This window comes from Rhamphochromis sp. 'chilingali' (genome assembly GCF_963969265.1).
Source record: "Rhamphochromis sp. 'chilingali' genome assembly, chromosome: 5".
Classification (NCBI taxonomy): Eukaryota; Metazoa; Chordata; class Actinopteri; order Cichliformes; family Cichlidae; genus Rhamphochromis; species Rhamphochromis sp. 'chilingali'.
In genome coordinates this window covers 19,088,149-19,103,564 of record NC_137932.1, presented here as the reverse complement: position 1 = coordinate 19,103,564, position 15,416 = coordinate 19,088,149, and the positions used below count along the sequence as shown (strand labels likewise).

The window sequence follows — 15,416 nt, the reverse complement described above, 5'->3', positions numbered from 1 at the left end:
TTACGTACATTTTTTTGGCAGATGTAAACCAGAAGAACTGAGATGAGGAAACAGTTCTTGCAGCACAAACCACAGTCAACTTAGTGGTAAACTACTCAGAAAGGAAGAACACCAATAAAATATCAATAATCCCTGTCAGCTGTGCGACTAATGGGGAATATGATTAATCGCAAAGCAGATTTCAGAACTTGGTTTGTCATTTTTAAGAAATAGCACTTGAAATGTGTCAGACCTTCAAAGCATTGTGAAAATTTTTTGGGATACTAAACTGAGAAAAAGTTACTATAATTAATTAAGCCACCTAATATAGTTACAAATTCACAACAAATGCAGGGTGGGGCAGTAAACTCACAATGTCAGCATGGCATGTGGAGTTACTGGAAGATAACAGCACAATTTTAATAAACAATTTTTTGGATAAAAACGTGTATACAGTATGGTTTAGATGGCACCACGCTGATGAAGGCCTATCCACCAACAGCCCTGGATTTATCTGTACTGTTCATCATTGGACATTTTATGTAGACTCAAAAAAAGCGGTGTGGTTTTCAGCTTTCAATCCACTTTGTCAGGTAGGCCTGTTCAATTGCTCATCAATGTAACTATATAATTAGCCAATCATATGGCAGCAACCCAGTGCGATTAGGCTTGCAGAGTGGGGAAGACAGGTAATTTAAGTACATTTAAATACTGCGCCAGGCAGGCTGTTCTGAGTATTTCAGAATGCAATGATTTATTGGGATTTTCTGAAACAACTGTCTCTTAGGTTTACAGACAAGGATTGGAAAAAGGGAAGACATCCCGTGATGCCTTGTTAATGGCAGAGGTCAGAAGAAAATCTCCAGACTTCTTTAAGCTGATAGGAAACCAATAGTAGCTCAAATAACCACTTATAACCAATGTACACAGAAGAGCATTTCTGAGCATACAAAATGTTGAACTTTAAAGCAGTCTGGTTACAGCAGAAGAAGGCCACAGTGTTGCATTGTATTATTAATCAAAAGGTTTTTAAGATTTCTTTCTTTTTTAAAAAAATAATAACTCATTTAATCCATTCAGGAGGCAAAAACAGGTACTTCCTTTGTACGCGCACTCACAGACACACATCCATTAAGTCATTTGGCCTTTCACAGCAAGAGCTTCACTTTGATGTTTGCCACATCAGACAGGGCCCACGCTTAGAAATCAAACAAACTCCACCGCTGTCACTTCATTTGAACATTCCTGCAGCTGAGTTACAGCTGGCTGATTTCCACACAAAATCTCCCCCAGAGAGACACTTCAACACAACTGCAGAGACCAGAGACATTGTTGGTGCATATCAAAATAAATAACAAAAATCCCACAAAATTAGACATTCATTGGTCGCATCTCCCACTTTTAAGCTCTTGTTTAAAGATTTGTCTGATTTAATAAACAAAGTTAAAAGGCATGTTTTAAGCATATATATTTTTATTCCATCTATTGTAAACCTGTGATTTTACAATATGGTTTACTTATCAGCAGTATGGCAGAACTGGGTCCTACCTATAAAAGCTGCAGGCATGAAAGGCTCTATGGATCTAATATCATGTCTTTGCACCTAATTATATAATTTCAACCATAATATATATATTTGTAACTTTATCCATTTCAAAATTAAACGTGACACATGTTAATTGAAAATTAGATGACAAGAATTCACTGACAGCCTGTATGACATAAGTGGTTTTCTAAAATAAGCAAAACAGTTCCCATAAAACTTGCCTTCTTTGTCTGCCGTGTTTAATTCCTCTGCTGTTTCTGTCGAAGGAGATTACTTTGTTGATAGTTATTTTCTTTTTCATCAGTTTATGTTACCAGTAAACCAAACTTTTAAAGCTTTATTTCCATTTGCTCTCATAGACCAGTGTCCCTTGCAGCAGGTTTTCCACCAAACCGATCTTAGCAATTACACAGTGTTGAAATAATCAATAAATAAATGAGAGCAAAAGCTGTTTGTGTACCTTTAAAAGAAAAAGAACCACAATAACAAAAACTTGCAGTTATGTTAACGCTGTGGTCTGTTTTGTTTTTGTATTTTGACCAATGGTCAGAAAATCAGTTGCTCTTTGTTTTCTCCTTTAAGGAGCTTTTGAGCTAAAGAATTGTCTGCTGCTGAAAACAAGGTTAGTAATATACCATAAAGTGCGTTTGTGCATTTCTGGTCCTAAAACCAAAACAATGACCAAAGAGATGTTAAGTATGGCCTCATTTCTGCAGTTAATATATAAATAAATAAATAAATAAATAAATAAATAAATATATGTATTATATATATATATATATATATATATATATATATATATATATATATATATATATATATATATATATATTCATTTGATTTACGATAACATGGCTTTAAACTCTGTTTAAAGTCGGATATGCTGTATGCTGAAAAAGAACGACATAGTGCCCAGTAAACAATCAAAGGCCATTTCTTCCCTGCAGCTGAACTCTTTGGACCTGTTAGTGTTGTGTCTGGTGTGGGATGTGGTTTGTGTACTGTGTTGTCCAGTATGCGGTGGAATTATTTATTCGTGGCGACCGACCGTGGCTGACTGAAAATCTGATTCAGATTCAACCCTGTGATAAAGGTTTGAGCAAGAAACATAAACACAGTGAAACATGATGAATTTACTGTGACGTTCCCACATATTTTATATTTTAATGTGTCATTCCAACGTTTCAGTGTAATGTTTGGCTCTGTTGTATTTCTCCTCATTGGAACTCAAGCTGCTTTTACCTACATTTTTATTCAAATTAAAATGTTTTAATGCTTTTCTTTTACTTTTTGTTTGTTTCATCTGCACCATTTCCAGCAGCAGTAATTTTCTGTTTATTGTAGCTGATGTATTGATGAACATTTGAGGCTGAACTCATTTTAACTTCTTTAATAATTATTTACATAGTAAGAAATTGCCATTACAAGTACCCGGAGCCTAAAGAAACACCTTCAGTGTTTTGTTAAATCACCAGTCCAAACCTCAAAATTATGAACCATAAATTAAAACTTCATTTAAAAAAAATAAAGGCAGCAAATCTTCACATTGAGAAACATGAATAATGAAATCTGGGACATTTTACTGTATAATAAATTCTGTGAATAAATAAATCAATGTAGCAATGTTTCACTTCTATAGACATTTGGTTTATTTGTAAACTGATGTATTTTGTATGCTGTGACAGATGAAGCCTAATATCTCCTTCTGGGAATGATGGAAGGAAGAAAGGACAAAAAGCATTGTTCATGTGTTTTTGTCCCGTCTTCCACCCCTAACCGGTCACGACAGATCGCTGCCCCTCCCACAGCCTGGTTCTGGCTGAGTCTCTCCTTCCGAGTGTTGCCAAATGCTTACTCAAAGGGGTCAGTTGATAGTTGGGGTTTTGTCTGTATTATTTTAAGGTATTGTCCTGAATTCAAAAATGTGGCACAAAAACAAACCAATGGAGGCCCAGTAGAGTGCAATCAGATGAAGAGTTTATTAAGAACACACGCGTGGGAAGAAGCACACAGCATCACATCAGCGGACTTCTTTGCCCAAAATACACAGACAATGGCTTTTTATAATGTCAGGGTTAACACCCCTTCACGCGTTATAAGAACATTATTTGCATCTTGAGAACATTATTTGCGTCGTTTACAGACAATGATCAATTTTTAGAGCTAAAGGCAGACACAGAAGTTCCTCTTTCTAGCATCTTTTCCAAATATGGCGATGACTTCCGGCCCTGAAGGCCCCCGTGGACTTGTCCTCCTCTCTGACACATCTTCTGTCACATGTTACTAAGCAAACTCAAATGCAACGGGTTGCTGAATACATTCAGGCCTTTGCTCAGGCCTGTTTCTAGATTGTATGTATTATATGTGTTTTGTAGGCGTGTATGCAGTTTTAACCTTCTGTAGCTCTAAGTCACTTACACAATAGATCGTCCGGACATCGCGCCGAATGATATGACCTTTCCTTAATTGACTGAACTTTAACTCTTTAATAAGCACAAAATGCAATGTGTGTGTACAATTATTATGGCTGCACCTGTAATAAAAGGTTAATGTGAGGCCAGTGGCCACTGTAGTGTGATGCTAAGGTAAAAAATTTATATGAAGTAATCTACTAGATGTATATGTAGGTTTGAGTTTCTTTACAGATTCTGTTCATCATTTTTATGGACAGAACTTTTACGAACAGCTAAGAGGCAGAGGGGGGGGGGGTTCTGTTGGCGACTTCCAGCTTGGCCTTGAGCAGTTTGCAGGAGAGTGACGTACCTAAGAAATCAATTAGCACTTACAAATCTGTGGCTTTGGTTCTCATATAGTTAAGGGTGGAGTCCTTACTCCACCCTTAACTATATGGAGTTCAAATATCTCAGGTCATGAGTGAAGCAGGAGACTGGCAGATGAATACAGTTTTGCAGATTTTGTGGTCTTTTGTGGTGAAGAGAGCTGAGCGTGAAATTGACTTTATTTTTTGATCAATCTATGCTACCTTGATCTATGGCAATTATCTGTGAATAGTGACTATAAGAATGAAACTTAAGCAACAAAAAAGCTTCCTCCAAAGGGTGACTTTGACCACCTTCAAAGACAGGTTGAGGATCTCAGGCATTTGGGAGAGTCTGACTAAAACCTCTACTTTTTAAAATAAAAAAGAGCCAACTGAGCTTTTTTTGGGAAATTAACATGATGCCTCCTGGATGTCTGCTCGGTGAGATCTTTTGGGTATATAAGAAACTTCCAGGCAGACCTAAAACACACTGGGGAGATTATGTCTCTTAATCAGAGAGATGGCTGGGTAGAAAGAAGGCTTGAGATTTGCTACGTCCATGAACCAAACTCATGTATACTGTTAAAAAGGAATGGGTGGAGTTTCCTTCTGTCACTACTGCAGCACCAAACTACACACAGATATAGTTAGACCTACACTATTTGGACAAAAGTATTGACCACACCTTTTTGAAGCCGGGTGTTTTAAGTTTCATAGTAACAGAGTGTTTAAAATCTAGCCATGCAGTCTGCCTTTAAAAACATTTTTAAAAGAGTGGGTGGTTCTAAAGACCTCACTGAGTTTGAGCACAGTAAACAAGTCAGTTTGTGAAAAAGAAATGCCTGGAAAGAATTTCTTGAAGGGGTTTCTGGTTTAGCTGGGCTGTGAATTTAATTAACAATCACGTTTTTGGTCATGCATCAAGAATTTATACAAAACTATGTCACAAATTCAGGATAGTAATAACATTTTATATCCAAAGAGTCAAAGATCAACTGTTTTTACTCAAATTTGCCAGTAGATGTTATATGTAGTGATAGTAATTTTAGTTTCCTTGTTTCTTTCTGTTTATTTTATTCTGATTCTCTGCAATTGTTTAAAAAAAAAAGAGCTGTCTATTTTAATCTTTATCACACTCCAGTTTCATCAAAGCAGTAACTAAACTTTACTCCGGATTAGAGCTGGGCGATAGAACGATAACGATATGTATCGCGATATAACTTTTACTCGATAGAGAAATTAAACTATCGCGATAGACTTCGCCGCGCTTGTCCTCTTAAAAAAAAAAAAAAAAAAAAAAGGTCAGCCAATCCAAATTAAGTAGCGCAGAGCCGAACCAATCACAGCTGCAGCGTCACGTCGCGTGACTTGTTACGTACAGCACAAGTGCCAAGCCGCACCTGTGTTTGTTTGGGAAGCAGCCAGCGGGTAATGGAGGAAATGAGTGTGCCGACTAGAAAAATCAACCGAGCGTGACCGAAGAGAAAACAGATGATGGTTCCAATGCCGGAGAGATTGTCGAACGGAAGAGCCATAGAAGTTCCGTACTGTGAAGGTATTTCGGCTATTTCAAGTCTGACAAAAAACAGAGTAGCGTGCACTGTAAATTGTGCCGAAAGCAAGTCTGGAAATACAATAAACTGGTGCATGCGTCACACTGTGCGCCACGTTATTGTTTCGGTGAAATGAATTTCTACAATACTGTTACTGTTAATTCTACTCTCTGCAGTGTTTAAATGCTTACATATACACACAGTTACTGTCCGTCCACACATACGACTCGGTTCTGCTTCTATGCCCCAGCTTTGTTTACTTTTTCCCACCGAGGCTTCTAGACTTCTGATTGGCCAACATTTCTGCACGGTTAGGAATCTAGCGCCACCTGCTGCTTTGGCATGTTCATAGCAGCGTTTTCCTTCATTTCTGCCTTTATGTGTGGACGGGATTATTTTTTAAAACGAAAACGGAAAATCTCAGTTTTCAAAAATACCCGTGTACGCATGGACGCGCTAATTTGTCATTCGGCTTTTGTCAGACTAAAGTAACTGTTAAAACTGTTTGAAAAGCTCAGCTATACAACAAGGAGAGATTGAGAATTTCCTTTTAGTTCTCAGTTTATTTGATATTGACAAAAGTTAGTCAGTTTTGTCTGTTCTTCTGTAAAACAAACTAAGATTTATTTTTAGAATTAATATTTTGTTTCTAAGTGGAATTGACAATTTAGTCTGTTTCGTTTGTTCTATTTTGAAACTTAAACGCTTTAGCGGCTGCCTTTTGTGTAGTTTGTAATATTTGCCTTTATTTATCTGAAAAAGTCTCATGTTCCTTAAGTACATCTACCCTGTTGACGTCCGCTTAATGGATGAACTTATTATGGGAAATAAATATTTAAATAAAAACAAGCTGCTGATTATTTCACATTTTACTTGTGAGCAACGGCACATTTAAATCTTACAAATATAGTTATTTGGCTTATATCGTGATATATATCGTTATCGCCTGAAATGAAAAAAACATATCGTGATATGAAAAAATCTCATATCGCCCAGCTCTACTCCGGATATTAATCCAACCTTTTGTTTTTCTTCCTCTTCAAATAAAGTAATGTCTGTCTTTTTGATGTGAGCTTAAAGAAGGCAGGTTGTTCACTTTCGGATTTTCAGATCCTGTAATTTCATTCTCATTCACTGCTGGAAGGCTTTCAGGTCTGCAGGTCAGTAAAAGACTCTTTGTTCTTTATTTCCTTCCCTCTTTCCTGCGTTGGCATCCCTTCAAAGTCAAGAAGGATGTTGGTCAGTTCTTGTCTGACTACTGGCCGGTCTTTTTTAGTTTTTAACACATGTGAAAAACAGTGTTATACAATAACGTCTGAGTTTGTGTTTTAGACACACTGAAAATCGCCTATTTTTAGGTGAGAAACAGCTGTTTTAATGGTTCTCCAGTTTGCTATTTTTCATCTGTCTCACAGGTCAGATCACTTTCATTGCTGGTTGGTCAATTATGAAATCTGCACCAAATTCAATTTCTGTTTTAGAGCTACATTGTATGGTCTGTGAATGTTGAATTAGTTTAAGTTGTCTACTGAAAAATTGTGTCAATATTTGATTAATCTTTTTTAAAGAAAATTTGCATCTCTGCCAGCTTAAATGTCTCAATAGCTAAACTGTTTTCTCAGTTCTGTTTTGATTTTTTGAATGAATAAACCAGTTCCAGCCTCAACCTGCTGGAACTGGTTGTTCTGGCCCTTCAGTGTTGCTGTATTTGGGTTGGATAACTGGTGAGCCCTGATATGATTCAAACACAGTGCTCTGGTTAATGTCAAGACAACACCACCTCCACATCGGTGACTGATCAGATGTCTGTATGGAGATGGAAAGGTCACCATCACAGAAGGAGCAGACAAGTGGAGGCTCAGAAGTTTTTGTCACAACTCTATCTGCCATGTCTGACTCCTTCATGGAGGTCCACTGATGAAAACCTTGTGAGCTTCAAACTTTTGCTTTGAGGGGTTATACCATAAATTGCAGTGTAGGAGTTTATTTATAGTGAAGCATAGGTCTGCATAATGAATAGGTGGACGGGTATCATCATAGAGATTATATTTACATTCCTACTTTTATTCTGTGGGCAACAAAAATCACACTTGTGATGAGAAGTTTGAACAGAAAACTCAAAACCTGCGTATTCAATGCCACACACATGATCCCAGACTGACCAATGTAGTGTATACAGAGACCACACTAACTAGGAACAGTAGAAGTTGGTGTGGTCTTTGTATACTTAGCTTCATATGCACTGCAACTACAACCATCTTTGTATATCAAACAGCCTCCAGAAAGCAACTCAAACTGATTCTGGGGCTATAAAATAATTGACATGACATATTGCAGCTGCAAAGAAAGATAAACAGTACAGAAAGAACAATGAACTCTGCTATAAGAAAAAAATTATTGCTTGTCTGACAACTTCATTTACCTTGTTTACTCGTGTGTGTGTGTGCATATGCATGTGTGCGTGTGTGTGTTTGCATGTCTGTGTGCTGGCATTCATTACCAAACTGCATCCAAACATTGAGTATGTTTATTTTTATGGATGATTGTTGCTGGATTTTCCATGCCAGAAAGAAGCTGGAATATAGGATCAAAGGCAAAATAGTACACAATGTATACGCACTGGCTACTTCATTAGATATACCTGTTCAACTGCTCATTGATGTAAATATATAAATCAGCCTATCAGATGGCAGCAAGTAAATACATTTAGGCATGTATGGTCAAGAATACCTGCCGAAGTTCAAACGGGACCATCAGAATGTGGAAGAAGTGAGAGAAAGTAATAGTTTTACTAGAATATATATTATTTTGCTCAAAAAGTTAAGAACAAATATACAGATTTAATATTTTGGAAAATTGTAATTTTTTTGGAAGCAAAAAAATTGTAAATAACATTTGTAGACAAACCTTTTAGACAATAAAGGCACAGTATTTTGAGAATAATGTGGTAAAAACCGTGCGCTGTGTACAACTGAAACAAAAAAAGCACTATTGAAACTCAGTTGTTTGACTATTTGGAAATAGGAATCATTGCTAATGTTGTTCTCCAAAGCACCCTGAAATATATCACCATGTTCTACAAATTTGTACAAAAAAATGGATAATTGAAGTCATTCACTGAATCTGTTTGTAATGGTCCTTAAAAGAAGCTGCTTTCATTTCTTTGACACACACACACACACACACACACACACACACACACACACACACACACACACACACACACACACACACACACACACACACACACACACACACACACAGTGAGTGAGAGAGACTTCCTGTGTATTAAGCAACTTTATTAAAAAGCCTGTGAGAGAGCTAAACAGGGAGATTAGTAACCATGGGTGCAGGCCAGAAGACAGAGCACTGCAGGACATTTGACTTGTACACAACAGAGCAATGGATGATGAAAGACCTGCAGCTCAGAGGGGCTGTTTAATGAGAAACTGTTTGCCTTTCACATTAATGTGCAGGAACGGACATAAAATTAAACATGCAGACCTCCTGCAAGTTCATACCGATGTTGCGTAAAACTAATTCAATTACACTAAATTCAATTTAACTATCAGGAAATTAGATTTTAACTGAAGTGAATAACAAAATATATGATAATCAAAGAAAGGCGCTTATGAAACATGATGTGAACAAAATTATAACTTTCAAATTATAAACACCAAGTATTGTGACATGACAGAAAAACTTGTTTGACACAAACGTGAAATGGGGACTGTTAGCCTTCAGAGTAAAAGTTACAAAAGGATGGCTTGCTGTGATAACACAAAACTTTTACTTCGGAGGTGAACAGTCTCCGTTTCCAGTTTGGGTTGTACTTTTTCTAGTTTCACTAGCTGGTGAACACTATAAACAACTTCTTTCGCCATGTAGCAACTGCCAACAATCACTCACCAGTCAGTGAGGTAATACACATTTTTCTCTAGTGACTGAAAGTTGTTGATGGGCCGCTGATTTGTCTCTAATCCTATGTGATGAGGCCTAAAATAGACCACCAAATTAGGAGGGCATGTAGTTACGTTAAGATAGTGATGCACGCCAACTTTAGTTGCCTGCTGGAAGTAGCTTGGAGGCTTCACTTCATTCACTGGCTCTGTTGTCAGTGGCGCACACCCATATGAAAGAAAAACACACCAAAAAAGCAGAAATTAACAGTTCAAATGCTTTATTAGATCCAAAGTAACTTTTGGTTCTTTTGTAGCAACACATTCTGTGGATGTAGTTTGACACCAGACATACTGAAGCATGTTTCACAAGATACAACTTCTGTAATTTTAGCACATTCCACACAGAAAACCCTCAACTGTAACTTCAAAGATGGCTTTGCAGGTCTGTCTCAACATCCCAGAATATCTTCACTATCCAAATAATGCCTTCCCAGTTTGAAACCTCACTGTTCAGTTTAGATTTCAAAGCGGAATTGGAAATGATCAGAGATCAAAATACCTTTCGAGGCCACAGGACAGACCTATAAGCAATCAGAGCATTGAAACACTGATGAGGACTGAGAGATGGAAACTGTAAATGGAATACAGAGATGTCAGCCATCAAATCAAATACAAACCATATCAGATAAACAGTTGTGATTGGCTCGGCAAAAACGAGGCCAGGTCGAACTATGTTTCAACAGGAGAAGAGCCAGATGGATTCTGCCAGAGCAAAGGAAACATGAGCTCTCAGATTTGCCTGATTCTCAGGCTACCAAGGTCGAAAACTCAGATCGATCACTTCACAGGACATTGCACTGACTTAAATTCATTTCCTGCAGACTTATCTTGACCGTAATCACCACTGGCCAAAACCTAACTATTACGTTGATGTTGGATTTTGTATCCAAAAGGAGGGTGAGTAACCATATATATGTTATAAAAGTATGCACACACACACAAGAGATAAATGAAGGCAACATGTTGGCTTTGGCTTTGCTCACACAGGAGTGCAACTCTGATAGACCTCACTCTGTCTCCCCTCGCTGTCAAACAATGTCAAACGATTTTCTTTGTTCGTGTGTGTGTGTGTGTGTGTGTGTGTGTGTGTGTGTGTGTGTGTGTGTGTGTGTGTGTGTGTGTGTGTGTGTGTGTGTGTACATAGGGAAATACTTTAGGTTTTTCACGTACATGTACAAACATTTAGAACTTACCACTAGGTCTCCAAGGTATCTACGTGTAATATGACACATAAGTTACAGGCAATAACAAAGTTGCCAGATATTCCCAAAATCAACACAGCCTCTTATTTCTAAAAGTACAATACTTTTTTTTTTAGGACAAACACAACATCTTACACCCATCATCGTCCATACCATCACTGTAAGTGGTACGCAGCAAATGTTGTGATGCAGTATTGTCTTCGCCTTTAAGTTCCTAGTCCTCTCTGATCACCCTGCTTTTGTATTTATAGATATAACTAACACGAAAGTGCTACTGTAGACTTGCATGAATCATAACTGCATTGCACACAATCTTTCCACTTCAAGTGATTTTTTTATTTTTTTTATTTTCACTTCCATTTTTGACCAATTTGTTAAAATCCGAACGCCCCTAAATCTGTTTGGTTTTGATATTTTAGAGCCCATAAACGCTCAGTATAGTCTTATATCTTATCTTATGCCTATTTTCAAATCATCTGTTGCACCTATAAGCACATTAAATGGGATGTCATAGTGCACCTGTACATCACTGGATCAGGGCTAATAACATTTTTAGGGATTTTGAAACCTAGTTTATGGTTACCACATTGATTGTGTTGTGCACCAATGTTACCAAAATCCTGTCATCACTTATACTGGTGCTTGAGGTGTCCCAAACTCAAAGCCTCTGGTATAGTAAATTTATGTACAAGGCCTCCTTTAGCTATGGACCTGGATGCACCAGGTCATGGCATTAATAAGGCAGTTCTATAATTCCCAGTTAGTGACATTTTAATCCAGACCATGATCTTTTCCTAAAGTAAAAAGCCAGGAGGGGAATGTGTACACTGAACTAAATTCACATATGTATAACCCGTGACCCGTTTAAAACCAGTTCACCTGCACAGCCGTACTCTACTGGTAACAGTTACATCTGTAACCTCACGCTGGTTGTTTCTTTTTAACGAACCATCTAAACAGGTTTTGCTCAGAACAGGGTGGTTCGCTTCGCTGAATGCAGATGATACCTCAGATCATCTGCACATTCATATATACTGACAAAGTGGGACTCTTCCGCATTACACAGAGAAGCCCAGCTGTTGAGCTGGCCTGTGCTCCCAGCATTTGATACATGAATGGATCAAGTGTCTGCCTCCTCTGTGTCTCGACAGAAGAACTCAAAGACCATGAAGCTGTGAATATGGGGCTAATCTGTTTTGAATATTTCTGCCATGCCACTGTGTGTGTGTATGTGTGCTTGTGTTCTTGTGTGAAATACACAGCAAAGAATAGAAGGGGGTTGGAAAAGAGACAAGATGACTTTCCCATCCTACAGAGCTGAGCTTTAAGAGCTTTGAAATGGATTTGTCAGGCGTATGTCTCAACTTTCAAGCCATTTCTCATCAGCTTTGCCTGAATTCACAAATGCACACCTTAAAAACTGAGAGGACCTTAATGATTGGGGTTAATGACTGAAAGAGATGTACAAATACAAAAGTCTTGAAACACCCTTCATTTCTTTCTATTTTACTTCCAAGGAGCCAGACTTTATTGTAATTTTTCAAGCGGTATTGAGCAATAGTTCTCCAGGTTTTCTTAATGTCTTTCTTTTTTTCTTGTTTCTTTGGACATTTACTGCTTCATTTTGTGAGAATTTGTTTTAAGCAGAAGAACTTTGGCACTTTGTTTCTAGCACCCTGTAACAAAAACCCCTCATTTGTATCTATGAAAAATATCAATGATAACATAGTTTGACAGATAGAAACTTTTAGACCAACAAGTTAATTCCTAAAGAGCTATTAGCTGAGAACTTGGTATATCTCAGCATGGTGTGCAGTGTGTTCCAACAAAATTGAGAAAACTGGACAAGTGGAGGATAAAAAGGAAATATCAATCCTAGAAAACTGAGCAATATTTAAAAGTCACATGCTTAATAAGGGTAGACAGAAAACACCTGACAAAGGACCTGAGACATGCATCTGGACCTTTAGTTAATCCATTTACTGCTCACTGAAGCCTCATCAGCGATGGTCTCAGTGGAAGGATGGCTCTCTAAAAGCCATTCTTCATGAAGGGAAATGGGGAGAAAGCGCTGAGGTATACTAAATTACAAACTGGACTGAAAATCCATGACAACAGGTCTGAGGGACCAGTGAATCCAAATATCCGCAGCCATGTGTAATATCACTGTGAAAACTCTGTTTGGGTCTGCATCTCAACCAGTGGTGTTGATGAAATCTTCATGCCATATTTTTCATAGCTCATTAATGGAAGGATCCATTCCCTCAACACAGGGCCACAGGTCAGACAGATACCCATCCAACTGCCATAAAACACTGTGGCATTATCTGGACAGGTCACAAGTCTTGTATAGGGTCAGCACACAGAGACAGACACCCATTTGTGCTCATATCACAGACCACAGACCAAACCACCAGTTAACCTAACATGCATGCCTTTGGATCGTATGAGCACTGTAGAGAGAACCCACATACACACAGTGAGAACATGCAAGCTCAAACCCTGGACCTTCTTTGTGTGACATCATAATGCCTGAAACCATAAGACAACATCCAAGGTCCTGCAAAACATGTGTTGGCAGATCATGATTAATTGCAATAATAATATTTATTTATAGAACACTTTCAAAACTCAGCATGTACACAAGCAGCATAGAATGAAGTAAATAGTGACTGACAGACTGTAGCGCCTCATTCTCTGAAAGCTGCCCAGTGGAGCAGAAACATTTGGTCTCAACATGCAACTGTTGCTATGTCAGAAGAAATATTTATGCACCCCACATTTAGTTAGCTGACAGCTAATGAAAACTATGTACAAGCTACCAAGGCCCTTGTCAATATGTTAAGTTTATGCCACATCCTTCTATAGGCTTCATACTGTTGAAATGATTTTGCATAATTTATAGAAACACAGCAGCCTGAAACTGGCATATATATATTTGTTTCATCAGTGTCAACGTACTTGTTGCAGATGTAGTTATGAGTTTCGCCCTTCTTCTTTCATCCTCACATCTTTTTTTTCTTTTGACTATATTCAAGTTTCTGTCTGTCCATTTAAATGCTCAGTTTTTCAGTTAGAAGTATGTAAAAAAAACTCCAGTTATCCTGTTGTGGTTAATCCCACTTTACTACAGCTTTTAAGCAATTTTAAGTTGTTTTACCAGTAGATGGAATTGGCAAGGAGACACCTTCATGCAAACCAAAGTCAGTGGAGAACCATAAATTGTTTCCTCCTTCCTTTTCCCTCTGGTCCTTTAAGCAAATATGACAAATAAAGCCAAACACAGTTTAAAGTAACATAACAAGAAATAAAAGTAAGTCAAAAATCCAGTAAAGTGATGCAAGGTTCTCAGATAGCTTGTAAAGAAAAGGTTTAAAAACACCAGCGACTCTGTTGACCTGACCTATTAACACGGGTTATTTCCCAGCTTCCCAGCTGTGACCGGAGAAGCTGTGTTACCTCAAGCTTTTAGCTTCACCTCAAGAGTAGATAACATATAAATATCAGGCTTTGTACAGACTTGTATAAGATTAAGATGTGTATATAACGTTAAGAGAGAAACTCTTCACAGTCTGAAACTGCTTTTTAGTTTAGGCAGGGGAAGAAGAGTGAAGATGACCGATGTCTAAAATAGTCTTTGAAAGATAATAACGATTACATTTTCAAAATAGTTTTAAGACGATACAAACAGTAACTTTGTGGTGTATACACCAACATTTTTTTTCTTCTAACATTCTCAGTGTTTTCAAATGGGGAACCATAACTGGCTGACTTCTACATCTGTCATCATTCAAGCGTTTTTCTGATCATGAGAACCAAACTGTGTAACTTGAGCTTTGCATTTCTACTCATGGTACCTGTCCCAAACAATAAGCACAACTGCAAACAAGATTAGCCTGTGCGATTATCCTTCTCCTTCTTCCTTTGCTCTATTTTTCATCACTTTTTTTCTTACCTCCTCTTCTTTTTCTTATCCTACAGCTTCTTGTTCATGTTTTCCCTTCTTTGTTTTCATGTAGAAGTACTCCTGATACGCTCCATAGTGTCAGGTTCTGCTGCTGCTGACAGACCATCATTTAGCAATTAAGCACCCTGTGTAGTGGACAGATTGCAGCTTATTTAGTTTTTCAGGTCATTAGGAATAAACCTAACACACATAATGAGATGAAATTCAGATGGTTTGTTTGCAGTGCTGCAGCTTTGCAGCACTTTTCTTTCCCTGAAGTCATGCTGCTGATTCCTGGCCACAATGCAGGAACATGAAGCCACACATGCAGAAACACACTGCTGTCTTAGATTCGTGGTAACGGGAATATTCAGAGTGTGTGATATCGAGCTGTTAGGGGCATTAGCGTGTCGAGGAACATGTGTGAAGGGAATAATCTGCTTCCTCCCATTTCCTCAGTTCGTCCA

The 15,416-nt window shown here is 37.9% G+C and overlaps 1 protein-coding gene across 1 annotated transcript in view; it reads left to right on the top strand.

Moving 5' to 3' along the window:
• Positions 1 to 15,416, top strand: part of scara5 (scavenger receptor class A, member 5 (putative)) — a 119,555-nt gene that overhangs the window by 28,747 nt on the left and 75,392 nt on the right. The window lies entirely within an intron of this gene.